Below are 18,907 nucleotides of genomic sequence, written 5' to 3' on the forward strand. Positions count from 1 at the left end.
CCACAGGGCTTGCGGGGAACACAGAGGCAGAACACAGAACCAAATGGCTCCCCCTCTTCCCTCCCCCTCCTCCCTGGCCACACATCCACATCCACACACATATACACACACACTACACACCACACCACACACACACCATACCAGACACACACCACACCATATACACATCCACAATACACACACCATACCACACACATATACACACACCCACAATACACACACCATACCACACACATACACACACATATACACACACCACACCACACACACACCACACCATATACACACCCAAATACACATACCACATCCACATTCACACACCACACACACCACACACACATATACACACACTACGCACTACACCACATACACACCACACACACACCACACCATATACACATCCACAATACACACACCGCATTCACATTCACACACACATACACACACTACACACAACACCACACACGCACCACACCATATACACACACCCACAATACACACACCACATCCACATCCACATCCCAAACACACCACACACATATACACACACACTACACACCACACCCACACCACACCATATACACACACCCACAATACACACACCACATCCACATTCACACACCACACACCACACACACATATACACACACTACACACCACACCACACCACACACACCACACACACATCATACCATATACACACCCACAATACACATACCACATCCACATCCACATCCATACACTACATCCACATACATATATACACACACTACATATACCATATCCACATCCACATCCATACACCACATCCACATACATATACACACACACTACACACCACACCACACACACACCACATATACATACACATCCACACACCACACCACACACACATACACACACTACATACCATACACACCACACACACACCATACCATACACACATACACACACATACACACCACACCACACACCACCCACCACACACACACCACACCATATACACACACCCACAATACACACACCACATCCACATCCACATCCATACATCACATCCACATACATATACACACACACACACACCACACCACACACACACCACACAATATACACACCCACAATACACACACCACATACATATCCACATCCACACACCACAACACACACACATCACACACATATATATACACACATACACACCACACCACACCATGCACCACACCATATTCACACACCCACAATACACACACCACATCCACACACACACACACACACACTATACACCACATCACACACACATCACACCATATACAGATACCCACAATACACACACCACATCCACATCCACACACCACATCCACACACATATACACACACACTATACACCACATCACACACACATCACACCATATACAGATACCCACAATACACACACCACATCCACATCCACACACCACATCCACACACATATACACACACACTATACACCACATCACACACACATCACACCATATACAGATACCCACAATACACACACCACATCCACATCCACACACCACATCCACACACATATACACACACACTACACACACCACACATACCATACACCACACACACCACCATAGCACACATTCACATGCACACAACACATGCTCAGACACACACACATAGAACACACCACACACATACACATGCACACCACACACACCCATAAGACACACCACACACCACACACATCACACAATATACATACACTCACAACACACACACCACCATACCACACAAATACACCACACCAGGGGAGAAGCAGGTCGGAGATTGCCTGTAAAGAATTTCAACCATTTTAAAGAACAGTATGTGGACACAATTTAGGAAAACATTTCTACTTTCAGAAAGAAATACAGTGCGATCACCTAATCCCAGGTGTCCCGGGGGGAGGAGAACCCCAGCCCTGTCCTGGGGAAGGAGAGCCCAGCACCCAGCACCCAGCACCCAGAACCCAGAACCCAGCACCCAGCCTGTGCTGAGGAAGGAGAGCCCAGCACCCAGCACCCAGCCCTGTGCTGGGGAAGGAGAGGGCAGCACCCAGCACCCAGCACCCAGCCTGTGCTGAGGAAGGAGAGCCTAGCACCCAGCACCCAGCACCCAGCCTGTGCTGAGGAAGGAGAGCCCAGCACCCAGCACCCAGCACCCAGCACCCAGCCTGTGCTGAGGAAGGAGAGCCTATCACCCAGCACCCAGCACCCAGCACCCAGCCTGTGCTGAGGAAGGAGAGCCCAGCACCCAGCACCCAGCCCTGTGCTGGGGAAGGAGAGGGCATCCAGCACCCAGCACCCAGCCTTGTGCTGGGGAAGGAGAGGCATCCAGCACCCAGCACCCAGCCCTGTGCTGGGGAAGGAGAGGGCAGCACCCAGCACCCAGCACCCAGCCCTGTGCTGGGGAAGGAGAGGGCAGCACCCAGCACCCAGCCCTGTGATGAGGAAGGAGAGCCCAGCACCCAGCACCCAGCACCCAGCCTGTGCTGAGGAAGGAGGGCGGTGCTTTCAGAAAGTACCCGGTAGGTGCAGGCTGGCCCTTAAGGGAACACCCTGCACAGCACTGTGTCCGTGGGCTCAGCAGTGGTTTCCCTGTTGCCTCTGTCAGACATGGAAGGGTTTTCTTAATGAGATGAGCAGAGAGTGGATATCGCACGATGAAAACTACATGTTGACTATTACCCCGATCCTTCAGGCCATGAAATTATAACTGCGGTGACTGAGAGACAGCCTTCCGGCTAAAGCCACAGCCCTGTTCCAGCCAACAAGGGAAGCGGCTGAAAACAACGTGATTAAAACACAAGAACCATGGGTGAGGTTCAAGATCATGGAGAAGTGGGCGTTCCCTGACACCCTGACTTCCGATTTCTTGTTCCCAAAGAGAAAGAGTGGGTCACTGACTTGGTCTAGAGTCCATTTTCTTATCCACTGAACTTCCTACAAACTGTTTTGTTTTTTTTCTTCTTCTCTGAGTTCATCTTAATTCTTCTTCCTTGGATGAAATATTTAGAGAAGATGTAAATCTGGACCTCCAACATAAAGTATCTAAAAGGAAAGACTAGGGGACTCTTTACCCTCCCCACATGGAGTCTGTACTTGTTCTTCAATAAAATGTCCACCTTTGCTATAAAAAAAATAAAAAAAAAAAAAAAAAGGAAAGACTGTCAGGCCTAAAGGGTCACAGGAGGAATAAACAGTAAGTGGAGAGGGGCGTGTGGTGGGGTTCCCTGAGGTACCTCCAGTCAGTTTCCGAGGAGCTCCATGCCCCTGTGCACCTGCACCCACGTGTGATAGGAAGCTGGACTCTAGTCCAGCCCCAGGTTTTCTTCCAAAGCGTCTCTTTGCGCTTAGCTACAACCCTGCACATTCATGCTGAGAATCTGTAACATCATCAAGACGCAAAGTTGTTCACATTTCACTCTGGGTCTTTAAAGGAGGGAACGTTCAAGCCGTGACTAAGCTCTGGGCTGGGTGAACTTCCCCGGTGACAGTGGCTTCCATGCTGCACTCACCACTCATCACTCATTGGGTCAGTCCCGTAGGAGCTGCTCGGGTTCCTGAGGTCCTGAGGCTCGCTCCTGCGTGATAACAGCAACAACGTGGGCCTTAGCCCGTGTGGACACGTGCTGTGTCTCTAATAGTTATATTCGGATCCTTATTTCTGCAAAGTGTTTCAGAATCTGCTGGCATGCTTCCCTATCAGACACATTTGAGAAAATAACAACTGTAAACAGCTCATTAAACATTCTTTATCTCACATTGCAAAAAAAAAAAATCTGATTAAACATTAGTGCTAGATTAATGGCAAATTTTACATAAGTTCTTCTTATTATTAAACTAGAGGCCCGGTGCATGAAATTCACACATGGGGGGCGGGGGGGGGGGAAGAGTGTCCCTCAGCCCAGCCTGCACCCTCTCCAATCTGGGACATCCCTCTCACAAACCAGGTCTGCTGGCTCCCAACCGCTTACCTGCCTGCCTGATTGCCCCTAGCTGCTTCTGTCTGCCAGCCTGATCACCCCCTAACCACTCCCCTGCCAGCCTGATTGACGCTTAACTGCTCCCCTGCTGGCCTGATTGCCCCCAACTGCCCTCCCCTGCTGGCCCAGTCACCCCTAACTGCCCTCCCTTGCCAGCCTGGTCACCCCTAACTGCCCTCCCCTTCCAGCCATCTTGTGGCTGCCATCTTGTGTCCACATGGGGGCGGCCATCTTTGACCACATGGGGGCGGCCATCTTGTGTGTTGGAGTGACAGTCGATTTGCATATTACTCTTTTATTAGAGGCCCGATGCACGAAATTTATGCAAGAGTAGGCCTTCTGTTCCCCGGCTGCCGGCACCAGCTTCCCTCTGGCACCCAGGACCCGGGCTTCCCTCACAGCCCCAGCTTCGTCTGGAAGGACGTCCAGTCTAATTAGCATATTATGCTTTTATTATTATAGATAAATTTGACTGACTTTCAAGAAATCCCATTACACAAACTACAGTCCAAGGTCTGGTTCCTGGTTCCCCTGTCTAAAATGGCGACATGCTAGGAACAGGACGAAGATGTCACAGTGCTGGCGTGGTTATAACCCAGACCTTTGGTGTGGTTAGAATATAAACTGGAGGTCGCGTGAGACATCATGTCAATTCAAAATATTCCTTCTGCAACTACTTACCACCAGATCTCATCAGATTATGGTAAGTGACAGCTATTTTTCATTTCATGACTCAGAAACCCTAGGACTTTCAACACTAAAAAAAATGTGGCTGGTTTATAAGATATCACACATCTGTATGAAAAATCAAACACTGAACATCACCCAGCTGTTTCTAAACATCCAGATGCTCGGGAATCATCCACCCGTGGATCTTGCACATTGAAAGCACCAAATAATGATGTGAGCGGGCAGCAGTGTAACACGGGGGTTTTGGGGGGAGGGAAGGCATTGACGTGAGTTAGACAATAAAATGAGTTCAGTTGATACACGCATGAGAACGCGCACGGATTGACAAGAAAAAGAAATATAAAACAAAGATGGCACAACTGGTGTAGGCCATATTCTTGCAATCATAAAAATAGGGTTTTGAAAAAGTGGAATAAAAAATTCAGTAACTACTGTGCTGCCTATATTTCTGGAGAGATACTAAAATATTCAACAACCTGTATGATTATATCAATGATTAATTTAAAAATAAACCTTTTCTCTGGCTATATACATACCTGTACACACACACACACACAGACACACACACACTAAAACTGCCCAGCAAGTGCCTGAAACTAGTGCCAGTCATTCACCAAACCATTCCTGCACTTCCGGCTTTAGGAGCTGCTGGTGAGATGGCGCGTTTGGTATGAATGTCCTGAGCTGAACAGCGCCCCCAGCTGAGCTGTGATTGCACATCATCCACTTTCATAACTTCCTCCGGGTGGTGGACAGAATCAGGGCCCTGCACCTGGTCGCACAGCAAGTGCTCCGACCAGATGTGCCCTGGATGCCAGCACTTTCCACAGGGCCTGAACTTAAAGGACCAGTATCTTGGCCCCCAACTCCAATTCTGCACCCATCCCTCACTGGCGGGAATCAAACCTGGGACCCTTTAGTCCGCAGGCCGACGCTCTATCCACTGAGCCAAACCCGCTGGGTCTCCTGTCATCCTTCCCATCCCTCTTTCACGGCTGCATGCTCTCTTTCCTGGAGTTTCTATTTTATTTGCACACACAAGCGGTAATGACCGACCTCAGGCTCCTCAGAGTCCCTTCAGAGCCCTAAGGTGAATATTCCTCATTTGGTTTTGCAAACCCAGTAGCCAAGCCCACTTTGGGCTTGTGCAAAAGCTATTGTCACCTGGGCCCTTAGCAGCGGTCAAACCAGCGGCATGCTGTCCCTTTGCCCGGCCTCCAGGTGACAGGGAGAGGCCCAAATGCACTGCTAGACGCTCTGACGCAGGAAGTGTTCGTGGGCAGCAGCACACTCTGCTCTTCTCCCTTTAAAGCACCAGAGGCATCGTTTCTGGGCAACCACTGCCCGTTTCTGCATCGCGTTTGTGGTGGCTGCTACCTCAAGACAATGAACTGCAATCCTGTAATTTTTCTTCCCGGCTGTCTTTGATGCTGGCATGTGAAGGCTGGAGTTTGATTAGGTGTGACATGTGGACAAAAATGGCCTCGCCGAGGGAGGCAATGCAGGCCCACAGCGAGGAGCACGGGAAACAGAAGCCAGCAGAAGGCTGTCCGCGCAGTGCAAGTGAGGGTCCCAGGGTGGCCGGCATCTCAGTCCATCTTATCTGATGCCGAGCAAAGTTGAAGAGGGGGGAGATGACAATACTAAGTGCCAACTGGATGCAAAGCACTGTTCTACATCAACCCCTTAAGGCAAGTGTGGTACCCAATTTTTATGTTTACCGGAAAAAAGCAACCAAAAAATTAAAATGTGCTTCATGAAGGCTTTTTAAAGGTATCTAATGACTCAATTAGTCAAATCTGGTATTATAACAGTGCTGCTGTTGTTTTGCATGAGTGAGTTGATTTGCTATCTACACCCACCACGTGGGTGGCTGTCTTTCTGGACCTTGAGGGAGTGTGTGAACCCCTTTTCGCATGGTCCTGCGGACTGACGCTTGCAGAGTAAGGAGCAGTGCGCATGCTCAGCCAGGCCCCTCCGCTGGACCTTCCATCCCCAGAGGTGACTTGCGGCTGACATGAGAATGGCTGACATGAGAAACACATCAATAACTCGCCCTGAAGATGGATTCTCTGCTGGCCTCATTATGCAGGCCATTTTCACAGACAATAGGAGCAACTAAACCAGAGTCTAAGTCTTTTTAAAACGAAAGGACTGAAAAGCAACACCAGGGGGCTAGTCCAAGTGCCTTTCAAGTTGCCAGGAAAAAGGAAATGGACCAAGTCCAGGGTTTTATTCCATCGGAGAACAGGAAGGCCGGGGAGCTGCAAGGAAGGAGGAGGGGCCACAGGCTCTGAGGGCTGGTCCTAAAGCCACATGGCCATGGTTTCCTGAAAACCACCTGGAGGGGCAGGAATCTTCTAGAATGTGGCAGCTGCCAGGAAGTGCTCAGCGGGAGAACCGATGCTTTGTTGACTCTTAGCACAAAGTGGTGCATTTTTATTAGTTTATACACAGAGGATAGACAACAAAGAAATAACAATAGGCACCTGTTTGAGGGTGGGGTCTGCAAACCTGGAATGGGATGGGGGAGGGACGGTAGAAGTAGAGTTTTCTCTATATATTTTTAAAAAAATATTTTTATCAATTATTGATTTCAGAGAGCAAGAGAGAGGGAGAGATAGAAACATCAACGATGAGATAGAAACATTGATTGGCTGCCTCCTGCACACCCCACACTGAGGACTGAGCCCACAATCTGGGCATGTGGCCTGACTGGGAATTGAACTGTGACCTCCTGGTTCATGAGTTGATGCTCAACCACTGAGCTTCACAGTCCGGGCAACATCCTCAGTTCTTAACATCGACCCCCACAGCTGGGGAGCATGGACAGCTCTCCAGATGCTTCCATTCTTTCTTTCTTTTTTTCTTTAAAATATGTTTTTATTGACTTTAGAGAGGGGGGAGAGAGAGAAACATCGATGATGAGAGGGAATCACTGATTGGCTGCCTCCTGCATACCCCACACTGGGGACCGAGCCCACAACCCTGGCGTGTGCCCTGACCAAGAATCGAACCCTGACCTCCTGGTTCCTATTTTTCACGCCACTTCCTATCTATAACCACTTGAGGTTCAGCTCTATCTGTCTATCTGTCTGTCTATCTATCTGTCCATCCGTCCACCCATATCAACCACTGAACCACACCGTCCGGGCCCTCTCTATTTAAAAAAAAAAATACTTTTGGAGTTTTGAATTAAGAATGTTTTCCTACTTTCAGAAGTAAATAAAATAATAAAAACCAGCCGACAGTCATCCCTGATTTAGAAGATGCTACTGCGTGGGAACTCCCTGGTCACCAAAGAGCCGTCCCTAAGGAAGAGCCCCTTCTCAGTCACAGGGAAGCTGGCTCATCCCGAGATGTTGCCAGGACACAGCCAATCCTGGCAGAAGAAAGCATAACCAAGGCAGTTCCACAAATGCCACCTCCTCCCGGCACGCCGCATTAGCATTTCACTCCGGATCTCTCTGGATCGGGAAGACACTGACCTTCTCCTGGCTTCTGTCACGCCCTCCAGACAAAGGCGCCTCTCCGCCGGCCTGTGCGAAGGCCTGACAATGAACTAATATGTGGTTTGCACTTCCTCTGAGCGAACATCACGGTGCTGTTGAGCCAAAGTGACACTCGAATAGGTCACCGTGAGCGGAGGAGGAATGTTATTGCAAATCCTCGCCATGGGGCATCCTGGGAATTCTACAAGAAGCTTCATATTCATGAAGCTTAATTATAGCAAAATTGCCAATCTGTAAAAGGCGGCTGCATTTGAATACTGCTTTCAAGTCTGAAACAGGAGCAAGGAAACCGCGGTCCCCTGGAGACACCCCTCTCTGTGTGCAGAGAAGCACCAGGGAAAGGGAAGTGGGAGGCAAAAGAAGCAAACTGAAAACAGATCAAGAGGCACTCTATTTACCCAGGAAAATGAAAATGCCGATCGCATCACAGGTCTTATTAGGTACTCCTAATCAACCAGAATGTCACATTGCTGAATCAACACTCAAATAGCATCGCGAATGGAAGGCGTCGGTCCTGGAGCTGAGACACATTGAGTTATGAAGATAATAGGAGGGGGCAGAGGCTGCAGGGACTTCCCATCTGCTCGGTAACAGCGGAGTGGGGCTGAGGGGTGCAGCCCCTGCCACGGTCAACCTGAAATCCTCGGGGCTGCCTTGGAGAAGAGCAGAGCCTCTCAAAATAGCGGGGATTGAGGGGTCTCAGCAACGTCAGAGCAGAACCCGGCTCAGTACTGCTCGCACGTGTGTCAACTCGGCTCTAAAACGCATACGTGTATCTCTGTGACAGTAACCGAGGCAGTGGGAACTCCGGCAGGGCTGTGATTTCCCAGCAAGAAAGAATCATTGCCCAAGTGAATCTTTCCCTCCTCCCTTTGGAAAAGGGATCTTGGTTGTGCTCTGGTCCAGAGTAAATGCAGAATCCTGTGGCATGTCCAGCACTTCCTGTCTATAACCACTTGAGGTTCAGATTTATCTATCTATCTATCTATCTTTCTATCTATCTATCTATCCATCCATCCATCCATATCTATCACCTGCCTATCCCTCTATCCGTATCTAATATCTCTTTTCCCATCTATCCATCCATCTACTCATCCATCCATTGACCCACAGTTACCTATCTATCCATTCATCCATATCTATCATTAATCCATATCTACCTACCTACCTACCTACCTACCTACCTATCACCTATCTATCTCACCTCCTCACGTAGTCCAGCGTGGCCATGTGCAACGTTCCCTTCAGGTGACCTTTAAAGCTGAGGCAGATGAAGAGGACCATGATGTTTTCAGACAGGTATTGCCAAATAACTCACATGTGAACAACGCCAAATGCACTTCACAATTATAAAAAAATCACTGGGAATAAATGCTCTGCTTAGAAGAGGACAGCCAGTGTGGAGTGACTCTGTGTCATGACAGCGGCAGGGATTACAGCGGCTGCCCCCCACTGAGCGCTGATTCTGTGCTGGGGACCATGTTCAGACCATGTTCAGAGTCTTCACACCCTCCACCTTGTTGTGCCCTCGCCACAGCGGAGGAGGGAGAGGTGATTGTCTCAGGGAACGAGCCCTGGGAGGTGCCTGGCAGCAGAGACAGGGTGTGGCCATAGATCTGCTCCACTTAAGACCTGAGTCCTTAAAGACCATTCACAGCTGCTTCCCTCCAAATCCTAATGAAATGACCAAAGAGAGAAGGAGGGAAGGAGTGAGGGTCGGAGGAAGGGAGGAAAGAAGGGGGGAGGGAGGGAGGGAGGCGGGAGGGAGGGAAGGAGGGAAAGAAGGAGGGAAGGAGGAGGGAGGAATAGAGGGACTTGAGTCAATGCTAGAAAACAGGAATGATGCCATCACCTGGCCAGAAAGTATATCAATTTATAATCTAGCAATAACAACAACAACACACATCTGCCATCTATCTGTAATTCCCAAATAGGAAAATATCTGAAAACTGAGCAAGTCTCTTCACGATTCGCCTGCCAGCGAAACCTGGCCCTAATTGACAGAGTACAGTTTGGTCCCAGGGTGTCACACCCAGAATGAAAGGCCCAAAGTTCTGCAGAAATCCCGAAGCAGTGCTGCCCCGGGCCCCACCGCACGGTGTACAGACATTCAGAATATGCACAACGTCGCTTGTCAAAAATCTGAGAAATTCTGAAGCACGTCTGGTCCCCAAGGTTTGGATAAGGGCTGAGAGCATGTAGCGTCCAAGGACCCAAAGAATCCCTTTGCCATCAAATGTCCTTGGCAATCAAAGCAACCAGAAATCAGCCTGAGATCAAAGCCAAACCAGCAATGACAGAAACTTAATAAAAAAAGAAGCATGCATCTCTGTAACTGATGGAAAACGCAGCCTGCTCCATGGCAAGGAGGACCCAGGGCAGTGTTATCACATTACCATCTGACATCATCCTCTCTCCCCTCCAGGCTAATTTCATCACCCGGTTTAGCCTGAGCCCAAGGACAGCCACTGCTGGACCCTGATTACATTTGTACCACCAGGCTCACCGACCCTTGACCTTGAGGTTTGGGAAGTCGAATATTTTGGTGCAGTTTCTGTAGAAAAACAGGGAAGGTTTGGAGAAATGATTCTTAAAAACTAAAGGTGAATCTTAACATTTTTTATATCGTTTATTACATTTTTAAATCTACCAACTAACAGCTGTTATAGTTGGCTGATTCATATATACGTTGTAAGGGTATCAAAATATGCATAGAAATAGGAGTGGGGTTTTGTTCTATCTAAAATTATTTATGGCAAAGCATGAACCCGTCTCTGTGTGGAGTTGAAGTGTCCGTGCTATTATTACTCTCTGTCTTTTTCTGTTTATGGGAAATGCATGTATTCATCCAACAATCTTTTCAACAACATCACACTCACTGAACCCCTCCTCTGTGCCATCCTCGGAACCAGATTGGGATGAAAACAGACAAAATCCCTATTTGGAAGATTTCATAATTCAAATAAGCAATTATATTAGTTTCTTGTGTCTCCTTAGGACTAGAAGACGGACTTTTCATTGGAGAGATGAAAATGGTGTTGATTTGCTTCATTTAGTGGAGTTCAGATTGTGAAATAGTTAATGACCACAGATTTGCCTATCAAAGTGGATTATCCTCACACTATACAGAAACGTGGGAGGGGCGGAGGCGGGGAGGACCAGAAACTTTCTGTCTCTGTGGCACGCAGGAGCTCTGCTTGGAGGGTGAACAGGGACAAAAGACAATGTGAAAATGGGAGATGTTTAACTCCACTCCCCCAAACTGGGCCGATTTCTTTGAGCAGTAGTTTCTTGCTCGGTAAATAAATGCAAACCATATAGCAAATAAACATTTGAGGAAATAAAACTACAAAACTGAGATTTCCATTATTTACAATCTTTCTATTGAGTTATTTTTATTTTTTCAAAGTACTTATTGTGGCTCTTGCAGCTCGGCCACCGACATGCCATCCAGACTGAGGAAGACCCGAAAACTTCGGGGCCACGTGAGCCACGGCCACGGCCGCATCGGCGAGCACAGGAAGCACGGGGTGGGGCGGGCGCGGTAATGCTGGTGGCTTGCATCATCACAGGATCGACTTCGACAAGTATCACCCAGGCTACTTTGGGAAAGTGGGTGTGAGGCATCACCACTTAAAGAGGAACCAGAGCTTCTGCCCAACGGTCAACCTCGATAAACCGTGGACCCTGGTCAGTGGGCAGACACGGGTAAATGCTGCCAAAAGCAGGACTGGCGCTGCTCCTATCACTGATGTGGTGCGATCGGGCTACTACAAAGTTCTGGGGAAGGGAAAGCATTGTGAAGGTCAAGTTCTTCTGCAGAAGAGCCGAGGAGAAGAGGAAGGGTGTTGGTGGGGCCTGTGTCCTGGCAGCTTGAGGCTACATGGAGGGAAGCTCATTAAAATGTCCAAGTACTTTTGAAAAACAAACAAAAAAAAGTACTTATTGTGCACAGAGGGTTAGAGCATAAAATCACATAACCAGCCCGGGTAGCCCACAGGGATTAGGCCTTGGGGAGTGCCCTGGATGAAGTCACTCACCATAATATACAGCGTCTTAAAGTGATCAGTCATTTCATTCACTCCCAGCAAACATCTCTGAACTCTAGATCCTGTGCTAGGTGCTGTCATGATGATTTCCCCAATCCTCCTTACATCCCTGAAAGACGCTGGTACGCACCAAATCACATCAGTGGATTCAGTCACCCAGGGAGACAGACACGTGCCTGTCATGCTTGTCTGGGGCAGTGGTCTTCAGCACCAGTAGCACAATAGACTCACGTGGACAACTTTGTAAAATAGGGATGCTGGGCCAAGCCCAGACCAATGAGAGCGAAGCTCTGAGAACAGGGCATCCGTGTTTGTGAAAACCACCCAGGTGGCTATCATGGACGATAGGACCACGGGCCTCAGGCTTGCCACTCACAGTGTGGCCCTTGGACTAGCAGATTCTGCAATCCCTGGGAGCTGGTGAGACATGCAAAGTCCCAGGCCCCATCCTGAACTACTGAATCAGAATCTGTTGGAACAAGACCGCTGGGTGATCCATGTGCACAGAGAAATTTAAGGAACACTGTTCTAGGACAATAGAAGGTCACATTTTATCTTCTGAATTAATAGTCTGTGGTATAGTTAGGCTGCCGATCACATCACTGTCGGAACCAACAGCCTTGTAACAACTTCTCTATAAGACATAGGTCATTCCAGACCACCAGGAGCTGCCAAAGGACTCTACCTTCTTCCTTTAGGATAACCCCACCAGAAGATTGTCACTGGGAAAGAAGAAAGGTCAAGTTCAAACACTGGGGCTAAGAAGAGGCGTGTGGTAGAGTGTGGACACTCTTAAGGTCAGAAAGTAGTAATGTCTTCTCCTCCCTTCCAATACACACTGGATTGTAAATTCCTTCCTTGAGTGAAGGGACTATGTTTCTCCCTTATTTATTTCCATATTCACAAAGCCAAGTACTGGGCTTGCACACAGTAGGTGCTCACTAAATATTTATTGCAGAATTTAGTGACCTGAATAGAGGACAACTCTGTTATTCATTTACTTTGAAATGATGAAAAAGAATTTCTCCACCCTTCAGTGTTTCACTGTCTTCATCTACATGATCTGCTTAAATTATTTACTCTAAGATACAGAATACCCAGCAACCAATGTCCAGAACTTTTTGTTTATAAACCTGAAATTCTATATCCATTAAACAACAACTCCCTACTTCCCCTCCCACCCCAGCCCCTGACCCCCACCATTCACTCTCCATGTCTAGGAACCTGACTACTCTAGGTACCTCATATAAGTGGAATCACTTGTCTTTTTGTGATTGGCTTATTTCACTCGGCATAATGTCCTTAAGGTTCATCCATGTTGTAGCATGTGTTACAATTTTCTTTCTTTTTAAGAAATAATATTCTCTTGCATGTATATACCACATTGTTTATTCAGTCTCCTGTCTATGAACATTTGGGATGTTTCTACCTTTTGGCTATTGTGAGTAATGCTACTGTGAACACAGGGATTCAAATTTCTCAACAATTTATTTTTTAAAAATGAGTTCCTAATTGCTTTTGCATAGGTGATTCACCATTGTCTTAAAACAAAAGCAATTATAACTAATAGAAGACAAGTCAAATATATATTTTTTCAAGTAACTTGTACAAAAGAAAATAGTTGGTCTTCATCAAATAACACTGCTATTCCGTTAGGGGGGAAAAATCCCAATTTAAAAGTTAAAGACTAAGAAGAAATGAAGAACATTGCTGCAATACAAAAGCGTGGAACAAGTTGAAAAGGATGCAATTTATATCCATGTTCTAATTAGAAACATGACCACATAAAGTTTCTCCAGGAAAATCGATTGTAGTCTGACCACATTTACTTTCTTGAAGAGATATAAAAGTTCATTTTCCTCACCAGTTATTTCAGAAGAAAAGTTAAGCACTGTCCTTGATGGAGAAGTATTTGGAGAAAGATCAAAGCGAGCAGAGAAAATGACCCAAGGTTGAAAATTGTCAAACTTATAGGAAGTGGTTGGAAGAATTTCTTCTGAAGAAGAATTGGCTGAGAGTAGCCTGGAAAAAAATAAAGTCTCCACACACTAAACAAGAATGAGGAAGGGGTGCCTATGGGCAAAGTAGAACATAGTTTAAACTTATAAAGATGAATTAAAGACAGCTTGGATGCTCAATAAACATTAAATACAGAAGAGCAAGGAGAAACCTAAGTTGGCATTTCTCCAAGAAGCCACATTCACAGCAAAGAGTAGAATGTGCTCTTTACATGTAGCTTAAATAAGTGAAGCAAAATTAAAGAGTGAATAACTGAGGTGTCAACTGGTACCCAGAGTTTTCAGGGTGGGGCAGTTGAGAAGAGCCCACCATCACTTTTTGTCTCAAATGCCTAAGCCAGTGGTCGGCAAACTCATTATTCAACAGACAGAGCCAAATATCAACAGTACACGATTGAAATTTCTTTTGAGAGCCAAATTTTTTAAACTTAAACTTCTTCTAACACCACTTCTTCAAAATAGACTCACCTAGGCCGTGGTATTTTGTGGAAGAGCCACACTCAAGGGGCCAAAGAGCCGCATGTGGCTTGTGAGCCACAGTTTGTCAACTACTGCCCTAAACCATTCGTTTTCCTTAATTTGGTCTAACCTGAAATTAGTCACTGAGAATGCAGCTAAAGTCAGGGATGAGGCAGAGTAAGAGCACGTCAGATAAAGCCTGTGGTGAAACAGAAGGGAGAAAAACAGGTGAGCAAAGCTAGGAGGCAGTCTCTTGTGAAAGATGCAAAACCAGCCTTAGGAAGATATTTTTAGAGCTTGAGACAGGACATTGCTCCCCCAAGAAGAGATTTCCTAATAGGGCTCTGCCTATTATTACAAGCTATTCACTTTATTTGATAACATCTATAATAATAAAAGTTTAATATGCTAATTAGACCAGACATCCTTCCGGACAACCTTCCGGATAAGCCAGGGCTGCAAGGGAAGCCCCGGTCCTGGATGCCTGCTGGCGACCAAAGGGAAGTCCAGGTCTCAGGTGCCAGAGGGGAGCCGGTGCCAGCAGCTGGGGGAAGGAGGGAGTACACTTGCACGAATTTCATGCATCGGGCCTCTAGTTAAAAAATAATGTGTTTCTACCTACTAATAGGACCACCATCTACTAAATTCTCTAAGCCAAAAATATGAGTCATCCTTGATAACCATCTTTCTCTCACCATCACACTCAATCTATCAGCCAACATACCAAACCTTCCCCAAGCATTTCCCAAATCTGTCCTCATGTCTACAACTCCCATCCAGTCTCCACCATGTCTCCCGACTACTCATTCGCCGATGCATTTACTCCCACTCCCCACTGCTCTCCATATAGCAACCATGGTCACATGGTCCCCTGCTGCCCAGTATTCAGCAGTTTTCTATTATCCCTACGAAGACCCAAACTCCTCAACTGAGAAGGCCCTACCACCTCTCAGCTTCCTTCTCCAAGCTCATGCCTCTTGGAGGTCTTGGTCCCACCTGAGGACCCACACAGAGCTGGTTCCCTCTTGCTGCTCCATCCTTTCCTCCCACTCCACACATGGTCACTCTGGAGCTGGCCATGATGGTGTCTTGCTTTATAGTGGTGAGGATAAAAATAATGCCAATAAAGGTAGGAAATGAAATCTGAATCCAACAAAACCCATAACATCTATGAACTAGATTCTGGAAAAATAGAAATTTCAGATTTCTCTACCCATAAACAGTGTCTGTCTGTGAAAACATCTAGCTCATTCTTAATCGTTAGTCAACGAACCTAAGACTTAAAAAAGACACCACTTTTATATAAATCAGCTCTTGTTGCCTTAAATTCTAATGTAGTATTTCCCAAATTGTCTTAAAAGGAGCATCATGGATGGTCTTGAGAGAGAAAAATAAATGAAAATAAAAATTGCCATGACCACAGGATTCCTGGGGCATGGTCCTTTGGTAAAGAACTGTGTTGTTATTTTTTAATATGTCCTTTCCTAAATTTTTAAAAATATGTTTTTATTGATTTTAGGAGAGAGAGGAAGGAGGGGGATGGAGAGATAGAAACATCATCAATCGGCTGCCTCCTGCATGCCTCCTACTGGGGATATAAGCCTGAAACCCAGGCATGTGCCCTGACAGGGAATCCAATCGGTGACCTCTTGGTTCAGGTGTCAATGCTCAACTACTGAGCCACATTGGCCAGGCCCTAAATTTTTTTTTTTTGGAACCCATAATCCACATGACCTTTTCCCTCTCCACTTAACCTCTCTCCATGGACACAGTTTGGGAAATGCTGGCGGAAACCATCCCACCAACTTGGAGGAGCATCACAAATTGTAAAGAAGAACAATCTTCTTTATGGTTCCAGTCTTGCCCCAGAGTTTCAGAGCTCATAACCAGCAGGAAAACAACACGCCACAGAATGTATCATTAATTTTTAAAACATGACATTCATAATCTGCCTGGTTCTGGTTTGAAGACGTGCCAGTCGTTCATGTTTAACTGTGTACTCTGAGGATTCACATAAAAAATACCGTGGTCTCTTATATAGGCGTGTTTCCTCCGTTTTTCATTACACAGTATTTTAAATGTACACAGAAGAGGAAAACGAGGAAAATGAACCTCCATGTGTCCATCACCCATTTCAACATGGATCAGGTCTTGCTGCATGCTGCCCCCGTGCACTGGATTCATTTGAAGCAAATCCCAGAGAGCCTAAAGGTATCTTTTTAAGAACTAAATTTTGGTTAATATTTGTCATTAAGAGTAAAAAAGCCACAAGTCTAACTCCAACATTTACACATACATAAACATACAAAGTGCACATTTATTAAAACACATAATTCCAGTTGCTTTTGATGTAGGCCTGGCATGGGGAGTGTGTTAATGGATCTCTCTCGTGTTCAGTTACTGCTGATAAGGACTCGGTATAAAATGTTTGTTCCAGACCACGGGGACCGATACGGTAGCACACTTTTGACTGTCAGATCGGTTTGATCCACACAAACACGTCAACAAAAGCAGATCAGCAGGCTAGAGCAGAGAAGAAAAAATCAATACATCTTTGAATTAATCATGCAGCCGTCAGGGGGAATACTGGTGCACAAAATTGACATGTATGTGTGGCCTATTTGCTTTTCTTCTGGTTTTCTTTCATTTCCATCTCGTGCCCAGTCCTTCTTATCGAATTCTGTAACTGAATTCACATAACTGTCCCTAATTGATAGTTTCTGTCTTACCCAATTCTTTTAGGAAAGGACTTTAGATCCAAAGATAAGTAAATCAAATTTAAATCCTAGGAAACGGTGCATTCCAAAATGCTCATTTTCCTCCAGTCTTTAAATTCTGGTTACATATGACAATTACTAATAAACAAAATTCTCTATAACCTTCATGTTAGGTTCTGACTCTCACCATTGTGAATAGCCCTGCTGTTACACGGGGGTTTTACATGTTTGGCACTCATGCCACCTCCGTTTACCAGACTCTCCAAAACAGAAATGTCCTCAGTCACATGTCCCTAGGCCCCAGAAATATCCTGTCATATGTCCGTAGGCCTTCTACTCTCCTTCTGAATAACCACTTCACAGGCACAGAGAAATGATCAACAAATCAAGTCACTATTAAAAAAAAGTAGCCTAGCCATAGATCCTGAATTTACAATAGAAGCAACAATGGGTATTTGGATATTTTTTTCCTATGTACTGCAAATAGGTTTAAAATTTGATATTATCTGCGATGAATGTGTAATCAATGAATATTTTAAGTACATAAAAGCAATTTTCTTGCTTCATTCTTTTTCTTTAGTAGACAATTATGCATGCACTTACCACCTACCAAAGATTTCTTTTTAAAAATCTCAATATGAAATTTAAAATAAACATTCTGGTAATTTTGATAAAAGACAAGAGGGACATATATGTAGTCATCTTTCACGTCAACAGATCAAACCCAGTCAACAAAGAACAAGAAGAGACTGAGAAAAATCCACCTGGATCTACACGTTCAAGATGGCAAACAAATCACGCGAGGATTCCAGCGGAAGTCACCCATCAGGCCTCGGAGAAGCCCGAGGCTCCGACCTCACATCTGACATGGACTTCGGAGTGGCATGGACACCTCTCGAGCAGAGCCAGGAAGTCTTGGCCAGCACTGGGAGTTTCCGTTCTCTTCACTGAGGGAATTCAGCAGAAGAGAAGCTGATTGAGACATAGATGGGGATAGTTTTCCTCCCACAGCGGGAGGACAGAGAGGATTCAGCAGAAGAGGGAGTAGCTGGGACAGATTGGGACATGGACTGACAGCAAATAATGGCAAGGCCAAGTTCCTAGGCGCTGAGTAATTGTTTGTGGGTCATTCAAAAATTCCCCACCTGGCTGAGATATCCTTTTCTTCAAGATTCCATTATTCGTGGTGGGAATGTGTAATATAGATAATGTTCTAAAATCCTGAATCCTAGAATAATTTTTTGAAAGCAAATGACTCAGCTGGGGAACTGGAGCTGTGGAAACACGTCACAGGCGTCCAGATGGCCCCTGCGCTGACTTTCCTTGGAGGGCTGGAGCCCGGCTGCCTTCCCCTCTGGGAAATGGCCCTCCTCAATCTCAAGTTCATTTGGCTTTCCCGATGACAGGGTTCAATTCAAACAGAAAACAATGCCAAGAACTAAAAATG

At 46.1% G+C, this 18,907-nt stretch overlaps 1 protein-coding gene and 1 pseudogene across 1 annotated transcript in view; one reads left to right on the forward strand and one right to left on the reverse strand.

The window, feature by feature from the left end:
* Positions 1-18,907, reverse strand: part of DSCAM (DS cell adhesion molecule) — a 373,478-nt gene that overhangs the window by 333,557 nt on the left and 21,014 nt on the right. The window lies entirely within an intron of this gene.
* Positions 11,656-12,130, forward strand: LOC129147678 (60S ribosomal protein L27a-like; annotated as a pseudogene).

Source organism: Eptesicus fuscus, chromosome 3, assembly GCF_027574615.1.
Source record: "Eptesicus fuscus isolate TK198812 chromosome 3, DD_ASM_mEF_20220401, whole genome shotgun sequence".
Lineage (NCBI taxonomy): Eukaryota > Metazoa > Chordata > Mammalia > Chiroptera > Vespertilionidae > Eptesicus > Eptesicus fuscus.